This window comes from Pipistrellus kuhlii, unplaced genomic scaffold, assembly GCF_014108245.1.
Source record: "Pipistrellus kuhlii isolate mPipKuh1 unplaced genomic scaffold, mPipKuh1.p scaffold_m20_p_4, whole genome shotgun sequence".
Lineage (NCBI taxonomy): Eukaryota > Metazoa > Chordata > Mammalia > Chiroptera > Vespertilionidae > Pipistrellus > Pipistrellus kuhlii.
In genome coordinates this window covers 11048749-11061153 of record NW_023425540.1, presented here as the reverse complement: position 1 = coordinate 11061153, position 12405 = coordinate 11048749, and the positions used below count along the sequence as shown (strand labels likewise).

General features: G+C 48.2%; 1 long non-coding RNA gene across 1 annotated transcript; it reads right to left on the bottom strand.

Moving 5' to 3' along the window:
• Nucleotides 1–3711: 3711 nt before the first annotated feature.
• On the bottom strand, nucleotides 3712–5341 carry LOC118703825. Its single transcript, XR_004983153.2, has 2 exons — nucleotides 4669–5341; nucleotides 3712–3943 (listed from the first exon to the last, which is right to left on the bottom strand). It is a non-coding gene; the product is annotated as an uncharacterized LOC118703825 (long non-coding RNA).
• Nucleotides 5342–12405: the final 7064 nt, after the last annotated feature.

Below are 12405 nucleotides of genomic sequence, written 5' to 3'. Positions count from 1 at the left end.
GTTTGGAAGCAGAGCAGTGAGCAGTGCTCACCTGGTTTGTCTTCCTGAGACTTTGAATTTCAAATTACATTCTAAAACTTGGCTTGGGTAGTTACTCGTATGGAGAGGTGAGGCAGGCGTGCCTGTGTTTAACCAGGTTGAGAGAAGTTTCACGCAGGCTCTGGGAGCAGCAGACTCAGCCTCCCGCCTGCCCAGTCATCTCTGAAACCAATCCGATTCCAGCCTCCCTGCTGGGAACATCTGTTGTTTATCCTCAAGGATTTCTTTTCTTTTCTCTAGAAAAGGTCTCCCACTATGGGAGGGAGCTGCCAGTTCCAGTATGCTCACCTTCCTCCCTCCACCCATCACATGACCCAGGTCACATGGTAGTCATAGGACTCAGGCCTGCTAATGTAAAGAACCCTGTAACCCTGGCCACAGTGATTGGTCCAGCATTGGTCATGTGACAAAAACTAGACCAAGCAAAGTTTCTCTCTGCCCTTTAGGGATCTTTAAATTGGAATGATGTCGGTCAGTACTGCCACACTGAGGTGCTCCTTCATGGCAGCCTGCCATGGAAAGGTACCATCCCCTGGCACCTAGCCACATGGGTCTACCTGCCACGTGGTACCCTGCCTCACAGAGGGAAAATGCCCACCTGCAGTGCGGCAGGCACAGAGAAGTCTGGGTCTGAGTCAGAACAGAAGAGGGACTCCTGGCTCCATCAAAGACCCCTTCTAGTCCTGAGGTCACTGGAGTCACTTCCCCAGGGTCCTTCTACCACATTCGTTTTTCTGTCTAAACTGGTTTGAATTGGTTTCTGTACTTTGCAACAGAAAGAGACCTAACCCATTCCCATCACAGCCCCCATGTTGGCATTCAGAAACCCTCTGTCCACCTCCATGCCCATCACTGCCTCCCATGGAAGCTAAGCTCCTGCACGTGGCAGTCAGGCATCTGAAGGGAAATCCAGGCCCTCTGTTCCTCCCAGCCTTGCAGTGTCTGCACCTGGACAGCGGCATTGCACCTGTGTTTCCCCTCCCCACCCCGCTAGGCTGTGAGCATCCCAGAGGGACACTGGGCCGTGTATCCCTGGGGGCCAGTGGACTTTGGAATCACAGAACATGCTTAGCAAATATTGTGGATGGAACAGCTGAACTCCACATGTGGCTTTTTAACTCGGTCTCTGTGAACACAGTGTTTCCATGAACATTCATAAATACTCTCAGGCTCTAAAGCCTCTGTGCCTCAGTCTCCACATCTACAAAAAAGGGAGCTCACAGTTCCACATCACGGCTCCTCAGCATGTGCCCACGAAGCCTCAGGCATCCATTCTGGCATCCATTGTAAGTCCCTCGGGATTGTCTCGATTATTTACATTTTCTCTCTTCCCCACAATTTCTCTTCCTTTTTCTCGCCTCTCCTTATTTCACATGTGTCAAACACAAGGCCCGCAGGCCAAATCCGTCCCGCCAGGCCTTGCAATGTGGCCCGCACCGCGCTGTCATCACTGCACTCCGCTGCGTTTCCATCATAATGACAGTTTATGACTGTTCAGTAAACCATTCGGCCCGTGATTTAGGCTGGATTTTAGATTTTGGCCCCTTCTCTGATTGAGTTCGACACCCCTACCTTATTTCTTCATGCCCGTTCCCTGTCTCTCAGCAGAGGAGGTTACTAGCACCATGGGCACCTGTCCCTGCCGCAGGAAATGCTGGGGCTGCCTGTTTGGCAGCTGAGATCTGCTGAGATTCTCCCCAAGCAGAAAGAAGCACTCCCACACCCTATTTGTCCATTCTGCATGCTTCAGTCCATTCCCGCCCCATGACCCCTATTTAGAGCCTATTTCCAGCCAGCTGGCCTGGGGTGCTGATGCCCTTATCCTCCAGACGTAATCCTGGTCTGTCCCCGGGACGGCCAGGCTAAGACTCTGTGGCAGAAGCTCAGCGGCTGCAGTGTCCACGGGAGTCAGCTCAGGATGCCCTCCTGGCCCCTGCGTGAGATCTTCCCTGGAAAGGTGAAAAGATGTGTTTTCTTCTGCACAATATCTTTGTGCTCTGACGACTGTACCCCCCAGACAGACCCACTTAGTAAGCATTTCCACGTGAGTAGTCACTGCTACCATCTGGATCCACTCTCTGAGAGGCCAGGTGGGTCATTGACTTGTCACCCTGGGACCCCTGAGTCAGGGCACTGGGTCGGGCGGGGTCCCTCCCGGTGGACCCTGAGGTCAGCAGCAGACAGCACACCTAGAAGGTTGCTTTACACAGCTGGGCCCTTCTGCTGCATGTCACCACACTGAGCACTGAAAATGGCACTTAGCACTGTCACTCGGGGAGGCAAGGGGCCGCCATCGGGAGGGGCAGGCGGCAGAGATGGGGAGAACCTCCTAGGCACATGCTGTGGCATTTTTGCCTGCCCTTATTCCTCTATGCTTCTCTTAGTAAGAGAATCCTAATTTCCTTTGGGGAGGCCTCTGTCCCTGTGTCCATCCAAGGGTGTGAGAGGGACCCACGTCCGGCCACTCGAAAGACCCCGCCTCCTGCCTGCTATGATCACCCTGGAGGGCAGGTCCCCAAAGCCAGGCTACTGAGAGGTTCCTGAGCTGACTCAACCCTCCAGCTGAGCTAAGAGATGGAGAAAAGAAGATTCTAGATCAGTGGTCGACAAACTGCGGCTGTCGAGTCACCTGTGACTCTTTGTCCCCTTGAGTGTGGCTCTTCCACAAAATACCATGGCCTGGGCAAGTCTATTTTTGAAGAACTGGCATTAGAAGAAGTTTAAGTTTAAAAATTTTGGCTCTCAAAAGAAATTTCAATCGTTGTACTGTTGATATTTGGCTCTGTTGACTAATGAGTTTGCTAACCACTGTTCTAGATGACTTCCGAAATGGCCAGCTCCCACCTTTAAACTGCAAAATCCAATCATATCACTTCATGCATTCAACGGGAGGAGATAGTGCGGGCAGCGACTCAGGTGAGAGGCCTTCCCTCCCATTGCCCCCAGGAAATATTCACAAGAAGAAATGGGGACAAGAGTCCCCAAGTCAGCAAGCCTGTCCCCTAGCAGCCTCCCCACAAGTCCCAGCACTTCCGGCCTTTGTGGATTATCTGCTCCCCTGGGGAGAGGGAGGAAGGGCCCCACCTCCACCCACCCTTGCTCTCTCCACTTCCAGAGAGGAACGCCTGGGTGTGGGCTCCAGTCTCCTCCCTGCCTTTGCACCTCTGCCAAGTAAACTTGACAAGTGCTCCTTAGTAGGTCACTCGCTGAAAATGTGGGGCATGTGAGCTGAGCAGGAGCCCTCACTGCACTCCTGTAAAAACAGCTGAAATAGGATTGTGCACACCTGGGGTCCAGGGCTCCAGACTTTCTGAGCCCTGACTCACTGGAGGAACGTGGGCAAGTCTGAATTCTCCAGGTCTTCATTTCTCCATGAACGACATGTGCTAGACTCTATTCTAAAACATTAAAAATGCTAATTCCTCTAATCCCCACAAAAATATTTTGAAATCTTACCCAATAATAGACAAACATGTAAATTGACCATACCTTTGCTACGCCCACAGCCAATCAGAATGAGTATGCAAATTAGAAGGCCAAAGAAGCTCTTATTTTCATCCTCTGTCTCCCAAACCCTTAAACAGTGCCATTCTACACTAGAATAAAATGTATAAAAATTCACAAGCCTTTGTTCCACCTGACACACAAAGGTTCTCTAAACTCATCCTTTTCTTCACTTTTCTTCATCTCCTTCACTTTTCATTATTGCTTCATAGGCAAACAGATCCAGGAAACCTTAACTCAGCCTTCTCAAATCCCAGATGGGTTCTAATTTGTTACGTTGGAGGGAAAAAAATGTATTCCCTAGCAGATGCACGGGGACTGTGTTGTTAGTCACACCTGCCACCTCCTTCCTCACTTTTCAGCAGTAAAGACATTTCTGCAAGTGCTACAAATCTTAACTCTAAAAGCGAACGCAGAACAATGAGGCCAGGATTTTCCACATGGACAAGGATATTTTCTTTCTTTAACTGCCGGTGGCTGGGGTGATGTGTGGAGGCGTCTGGTAGAGCTGGTGCAGGCCCAGTCGGCACTGATTGTTATCCCCCTCCATCCTCTCACTTCTTCCATGTAATCAGTTGTGCTGGGCCTGACTCCATTCCCAACCTCCTGTGCAGTGTGGCGTGGTCCTGTGACTAGGTGCGCCCTGCTGGAATGCAAATGCAGGTGGCAGGATCCACTTCTCAGTCTGCGCCTTAAGGCCTTGAGCTCATGCTCCTCCATGCCCCCACCTTCCCCAGAACTGCATGGATGAGAGAGATACCCTAAGTCAGTGGTCGGCAAACTGTGGCTCGAGAGCCTCCGTTTGCTGCTCTGTTGACTAATGAGTTTGCCCACCACTGCCCTAAGTGATAACAAAGCAGCAAGAAGGACAGAACCCGGGTCCCTGAATGGCCATGTGGAACAGAGCAGCCTGTCACCTTGGACCCCTCATGAAAAGGCACTTATATGAGAAAAACTAAACAGCTATGTTCTTTAAGTCACTTGGTCACAGAAGCTTAGCTTGGACACTAACACAAGGCCACAGAGTCCAGTACCTTCAGGTCACAGATGGAGGGAACTGAGTTGCTGGGTGATCCCCAAATCCTACAGTCACCTGCAGAACCAGGTCTGAAAACAGCCTCTCACCTCAGAGTCCTGTGCTCTGTCCACTTCACGTGGCCACCACGTTTGCCCTTTGGAGACAGGCTGTGTCACCTGAGGTCTCTGCAGTTATCCACTCAGTGCTTAGCACTTGGTGCCCACATGCTGCTGGGAACAGTGCCTCAGTCTGGGTCCGAACCAAGAGAGAAACCACACAGGAAGTCATCCAGGGAAAGGTGAAAATAGGAATCAGTAACTAACAGCACTGGGATACAAGGAATGGGCTGCTAAGAAGTAAAGAGAACTCTAAGAACATCTGATAGATACCTAAGGAGCAGCCATATCTCCCCAGGACTGGGATGGTGAACCCCAGAGCTGAGATCCAGATCTCACTGGGGAGGGTGTGACTGTGGTCAGTGGAATGGCAGAGGAGAGGCTGAGGTGCCGTGCCAGCAGGGCTTGCTGGGAATCTGCCCGTGGGATGTCAGGAAAAGCTGTTTGTGGAAAGATATCACACTGGAGGCACTCTTTGTGCAACCACAGAGGGTTCATGGGGAAAGCTGCTGGCCATACAAAGAACAATGAGCAGGCAATTACCAAGGACACTTAGGACACATTTATCTATGCACAGTGATTAACTTTTGCTCATCTTTTCTCTATTTTCCTTTTTTTTTTTTTTTAAACATATCTTTATTGATTTCAGAGAGGAAGGGAGAGAGATATAGAAACATCAGTGATGAGAGAGAATCCTTGATTGGCTGCCTCCTGCACACACCCCCTACTGGGGATTAAGCCTGCAACCCCAGGCACGTGCCCTGACCGAGAATCAAACCTCAACCTCCTGGCTCATAGGTTGATGCTCAACCACTGAGCCACTCTGGCTGTATATATATATATATATATATATATATATTTTTTTTTTAATTGGTTTCAGAAAGGAAGGGAGAAGAAGATATAGAAACATCAATGATGAGAGAGAATCATGGATTAGCTGCCTCCTGCACGCCCCCTACTGGGGATCGAGCCTGCAATCCGGGCATGTGCCCTTAACCAGATTCAAACCTGGGAACTTTCAGTCTGCAGGCTGACGCTCTATCCATTGAGCCAAACCGGCCAGGGCTATATTTTCTTTAAAGACTTTCAAAAACTTTTTTGAACTAATGTGTGATTCATCTAAAAATACAACCCAAACATATACACAAGTTTTTATTATTGGGTCATAAAAATATAAAATCAAGCTTAGTGGTCTCTATTCATTTACAATATGGGAGAACCTTTGCTTAGCAACTGTCACATCCCACTTTACCACAAACTTGGTGGCTTAAGACAGTCCACATTCATTATCTCAAAGTTTCTGTGGTCGGGAGGCCACTCGGAGTCCTCTGCCCACATGGCAGAGGCACCACATCAAGGTGTGGGCTGGGGCTGCGAGCTCACCTGACACTCAGGGTTCACTTCCAGATCAGCCAGGTTATTGGCAGGATTCAGTTCCTCGCAGTCATAGTGCTGAGGTTCCTATTTCTTTGCTGGCTGTGAGCTGGAGGTGGCTCTCAACTCCAAGGCCACCCACAGGACCTGACACCTGGCCTCTCACGATCATAGCTGAGTCCTTCAATGCCAGCAGAAAAGTCTCCCTCCGGTCTGCCACTGCAGGATCTTATATAATGTGCACAGTCCCAGGTGTAACAATCCCAGTGTAGTCACAGGTCTACCCACACTCAGGACAGGAGACTCTACAGGGTGTCTATAGCAGGGGCAGAATCTTGGAAGCCGCCTCAGAATTCTGCCTGTCATAGAAACTCAGAAAGTCTGTGGAAATTAGAAAATGTATTGAGAGCTCATCTATCTTCTTCCCATTCTAGAAATCTCTCTGATCTTCTAAATGAGCCAAGATTCCCTGGCTACCCCTCAACTTCTAACAGCCTCAAACCCTTCTTCCTCACCTCTGGAATCCTCAAAGGGTTGACATCTTTGGGATCAACAGAAAACCAAATCTATATATCTTGTTTTGGATCAAACCAGCACTCTACTTCATTTTTTATTCCCCTTTGTTCTCAGTTTGCAAGAAAAGGGGAAAAGGGGGTGTATTAGTCTCCGAGAGATGCTATAACAAATTACCACAAACTGGGCGACTTAAAACAAAAATTTACTCTCTCACAATTCTGGTGTTAGCATCTAGTGGAGGACCCGTCCTTGTCTCTTCCAGTTCCTAGTGGCTTGTGGCAGCATCACTCCACACTCCACCTCCGTCTTCATATGGCCTTCTCCCCTGTATTTATGTCTACATCTCAACTCTCCCTTTGTCTTTCTCTTGTAAGGATACCAGCCATTGGATTTAAGGCACACCCTGAATCCAAGATGATTCCATCTCAAGATTCTTAATTACATATGCAAAGGGCCTTTTTTTTTTTCTTTTCCAAACAAAGCCACATTCATAGCTTCAAGGTTAAGACTTGGATGTATCTTTTGATTAATTACACATGGGAAAGAATTGACGTAGAAATCTAGTTACTTCATTGCAAAGACCCAATATTCTCCTTCACCTTGAAAAAGCATGGCAGGGGCCTTGACTAAGTATAACTTGAGGTGGTACTGCCTTTAGGACCAGGATCCTAACCTCTCCAGTCCCTGCTGCTCTGCCTCTGCTCTGCGTGCCCCCACCCCCAGTGTAGTGCGGCTCCTACACACCAGGGCACACAGCATAGGGGAACTTGGGTGCACACTGGGGGCCTCTGTAGCCTGCTGTGCAGTACTGGACAAGTCACTTAACTTCCCTCTTCCACAACTGTCACATTTATAGTATGGGGTTAATAACAATAACACTCATTTTATGGGGTTGTTATAAAGTAGGTAGAATTCTAAGACAAATTCCCACGCTGCTGGTGAACACGCCCTGTACAAAGCCCTCTCCTTTACAGTCTGGCATGTACAGGTTGAACTAGATGACATTTCCTTTGGGGGATGAAAAACAGAGACTGTCACTAACTTGTGTGTTTCAATGGGATGTAAGTATCATACAATTGTCAGCTACTATTACCAGGTACATCCTGGATCCTCAGCCACAACAAAGACCTCTCTTCCTCCCAGCTCCAGACTGATAAGCTCAGGCAAGGCTCTGATTGGCTGAGTGTGGGTGATGTGCCCACCCCTTGGACAAATCACTGAGGGGCGCTTCCTGATCGGTCTAGTTTAGATCACATGCATGTCCCTACTGGATGGACGGATGGATTGTATACATAATAAATGCAGGAGGTAAATGTCAAAGAGTAGATAAAGTTACACAATGGAAAGTAGGACTCTTCTCAGAAGTTTCTACCAGTTTTTGTATGCATATCATTCCAAGAATAACTTGCCCATCTAGAAGCGAGTATGAATATGTAGAGATATAGATATGGATCTCCCCACTTGCTTTCACACAGATGATTGTGGGCTGAATATTTTCCACTTCTTTGTGGGAAGCATTCCTTTCCTTGCTCCACTGTGCCCCAGCCTGAGGCAGCTGACCTCTGCATCAGGCGCTTTGGGGTTGTGCTTGGCCAACAGGAGGCCCTGGCAGGAGCTCAGAGGGCAGGAGGCAAATGAGAGGGGCCTGATTTCTTCCCCCAGCTGCCTCCCTGTGGGGTCCTGGTATGGGGGGGAAGGGGGATCAAGGGTGTGTCTACCTCTCTTCCAAATCATCAGCTCCTGCCAGGGAACCTCTCCCAGCTCCAGCTGAACCTCAATGACTACTCCCCCTACCCTTTCAGGCCTACAGTCATAAAGCCCCCACACGGCTGGCCCAGAGCCCTGCACCCTTTCTGCTGGGCTCCCCTGAGCCCTCACACTTGGGTAAAGACTCTTTTATGAAACCTTCCTCTCAAATACTATACAAGTGTCCCACACAGGTGGCCCACTCTATACAATTTCCACTTGAAAATCAACAACTGAGCTGTCCTGTCCACATCCCCCTTTACCTTTTATTAGAGTAGATGCTCCCCAGGCTCTGGAGTCAGGCTGCCACGGTTCAGTCTCAGCCCTGCCACTTTCTACCTGAGGACCTTGGGCAAGGTACTGTGTCTTCACCTGTAAAAGGCAGGTAAGGACAGTACCCTGAGTGAGGTTGGTGTGAGAGCTGAATGAGCTGTAAAGCCCTCGCCACAGGGCCCACACTTTATAGGCACTGGATAAATGCATTTTTATCTAAGCCAGAACGTCACCCCAACCTCAGAGTCCCCGAGGCCCCACGGAACGCGTAGCCAGGGCACCTTGTGCCGCCGTCTGGCCATCTTGGTGGTGGGCCTGGTAACTCCTCTGCAGGTTGGGTTCGAGCACGGAGCTGGGGTGTGGGGTGGCGACTGAGTGGAACATGTGCCCAGAAGGGAGCCACCCTCTATCCCAGGTCAGCTGGCTCCATCTCAGCATGGGAAGTAGGGGACCCCTGCTCCATCTTAGTGGGGTCACATACCAACTCCCCACGAGGCTTCTGGAAAAAACCAACCATTCCAGGGAAGACTGCACATTAACGTATCAACACCCACTCAGTCTACTTCCCCGGTTGGGTCTTCTGACCCCACAGAGAGCCAGTTAGGTGGGTGGCCCGAGTTCTGGGGCAGCACCGGGCCCAGGATACTGCTCCTGGCCTCTCAGTTCTGGTCAGTCCCCTAGAAAAGTGGATTAATTATACTTCTGCCATCACCTCCTGGGTCTCTGGTGAGAATCCACTTCGAACACTGAGGAGAATGAATTCTGCAAAGCAACATAATGGAGTAGGGATTTTCCTTAGGGAGAGCCTGAATGCCTTTCACTTTGTAAATGCAAAGGCTCAGGGTCTGAGGCCTATCCAGTATTTCAAGGGCCTGTGAAATGTATAAGGGTGGAAAAAACATCATAGACTGCAAATTAGGAAACAGCAAAATCAAACCCAATGATTAATTTATATATCCAGTCTTCGTTAATTGTTAAATTGGCTATCTTAAAACCCCCACTACATTTGTAAACCATTTGTAAAGCTCGATCTTCTCAGGTTACAAGAATTCACAAGTATGCCAGGGAATGCCAGGAAGTGACAGCTAAGTATAAATGAAATTAACGACTTACAGCTACACCATTTTATGGACAAAATCATTGGCCCTGCCCAGCCCTGAGAACCCTACCATGCCAGACGGTCACATTTCCTTAGTCACCTCTACTTCTGCCTTCTCTCTTCCTGCAGATCAAGAACATCAAACAAAACAAAAACCACTTTCTTTAAAGGTGAAAAATATAGAAGCTGACAAATAAGAGTTGGATTGAAAACCAAATAATTCAGCGATTGCCACTGCAGGGACAAGGGCTTCAATGAGAATGGCAATGAGAATGGCAAAGAGACAGGCAATCCCTGATGTCCTAAGGCCAAAGTTACATCGGTTGATTTGCATCTTATTGCTTTTTCCAGCTCTGTTTCCCCCCAACTCACTCCTCTGAATCAAGGGAAAGCAGACATTTTCCAAGCCAAACCTCACAAATGCCAGGGATTTTTTTTTTTTTTAATACTCATTTTCCATCATTGTCATAGCCTATTTTTCAAGTCACTTTAATTAGAAAAGTCTTGTCTCTCGAGGTGCTGAGTCCCTATGGGCCATCTGCCTCCTCACACAGGCAGCTTGTGTGCAGAGCTGGGTCCCTCATCCCCAAGCCCCTACCAGTCCCGTCAGGTCCTGTGGATCCCAGTCTCCTGGCAGCAAAGGGGTTTCTGCTGGTTGCCCCTTCCACCTCCTTAGTTCAAACTCTCCAGTCACTTGAATGGTTTATTTCATCCAGCGCATGGATCCGTTAATGATACAATAAAGTGTGTAGTTATTAAAGCATTTGAGTGAGCTCCCCGAAGGCAGGCAGCAATTGAAAGCCAAACTTCCTATGACCAGTAGAAGTTCATTCAATTTGACTCCCAAGTCCTCAGACATGGACCTTGACTGCAGCTGACACAATGTTCTGGGCCACACCTGCTACATTCCCTGAATCGGTCCGCATCAGGGAGTCCCGGCTCCTCTCCCTGGAGAAGGGGAGTTAGGACCCACTGTCTGGCTACCGTGTTTCCCCGAAAATAAGACATCCTCCGAAAATAAGACCTACCTACAGGTTTCCTTCTGAGTGAAATATAAGGCATCCCCCTGAAAATAAGGCCCCCCTGGGCAAACATGAGAGATTTGGTCCACTGATTCTGAAAGAAATGGAGTCACAAGAAATTCACCAGGAAATTCAGGAATTGGATTGTTATGATGATGTTCCAGAAGATGATGACACGATTGTCATTGAATAAATGAGTAAATTCTTAATACTGTAGGATTCACAGTTTGTCTGGTTTGTGTTGACAACTACCGTACTACTGTACCGTATATAAGTAATAAATTTCCTTTATTTTCATTTAACAATAAATGTGTACCGTATTCTTCTTCATGGAAAAATAAGACATCCCCTGAAAATAAGACCTAGCGTATCTTTGGGAACAAACATTAATATAAGACACTGTCTTATTTTCAGGGAAACAGGGTAGTAGGTGTGGCCCTACATGGTGGATGGGTGTCTGCTGCTGGCTCTTTTCGGCAGACAGAGACTATGATTTCATACAGATACTCATAAGTCAGGACCTCAGGATTTTGACTTAACCTTATCTAATTTACTTTGTATCTTCATAATTCCATGCCAAAATCCAGAGTAATGACGCCAAAACTGTTACTAATTTATTCTAGTACCACCAATACTGACTATTAAAAGAAATATGGGAGTGTTAACTTTCATTTCATTCTAAGTTCACTGGTTTCATTTTATGGCCAATTTTCAGTGATTTCTTTTAAATATGATTATGTTTTATAATTATTTAAAATATTTACAGGATTCCAAAATCAAGTCAGTACAAAGGTAAGTTCAGAGAAGGCCAGCATCAAGCTCCGCCTCTTTCATCCCACACCTCCCTCCTCCTACACAATCACATGGTTATTTCATGGTTTAGCTTCTGCTGTTCTACTTCCCTGCTTACATTAAGGTACTTAGGAAGATTTATATTTTTGCTGTTACCTCATGTATCTTTATATAATATCCTTAGTCTTTTCTTTTTTGGCTACTGAATGCTGGTTCTCTACTATGATCAGTAATGAAATTTCCCCTACATCTGATGTGAACATCATTTTAACATTCATATGGACTTTGCAGCCTCCAAATTTCTTTCAGATGATCTGTACCTACTGGTCAGCGCATACATCCATTGTTTACGACAGTGTACCCCTTCCTTATACCCGTCACCTGGTTGTACCTGCACAGATTAAACAATACTCAGTGCTCCGCGGTCTCATGGTGCCCTCTGCAGCCTGGCTCTCTTCCTCCAGCAGACTCTCTGGGAAGGAAGGGCTGGTGGGGACATATTCTCCAAGGACTTTATGTTCAAACAAGCTTCTCTGTGGGTTCTATACTCACGATTCCTGGAGAGACACGTGGGGGGGGCGGGGGGCACAGCACACATCCCTTTCGGCTTCTGGCTTCACTTTGTTCACCTGGGGAGCCCCGCAGACCTCGAGGGCTCCAGGACCTCTCTGCCTGTGAAGTCCAGGTCCAGCCTTGGGATTGGGAGGTTCTTACTGTTCCACCTGAGGGGACGCTGATCATTCCCTATTAAACTCCCCCCTTTCTGTCTCCTGATAGGCCAGAGCATCTTCATAGAACGCAAACGTCCTGTGTGCTCCACGCCATGTGTGCGCTCCCGGGGTGGCCAGCTGTCTGTCTTACACACAACACCTTCTGTGTTCTCCCGCACAGCCTGTGCTGCAGCCC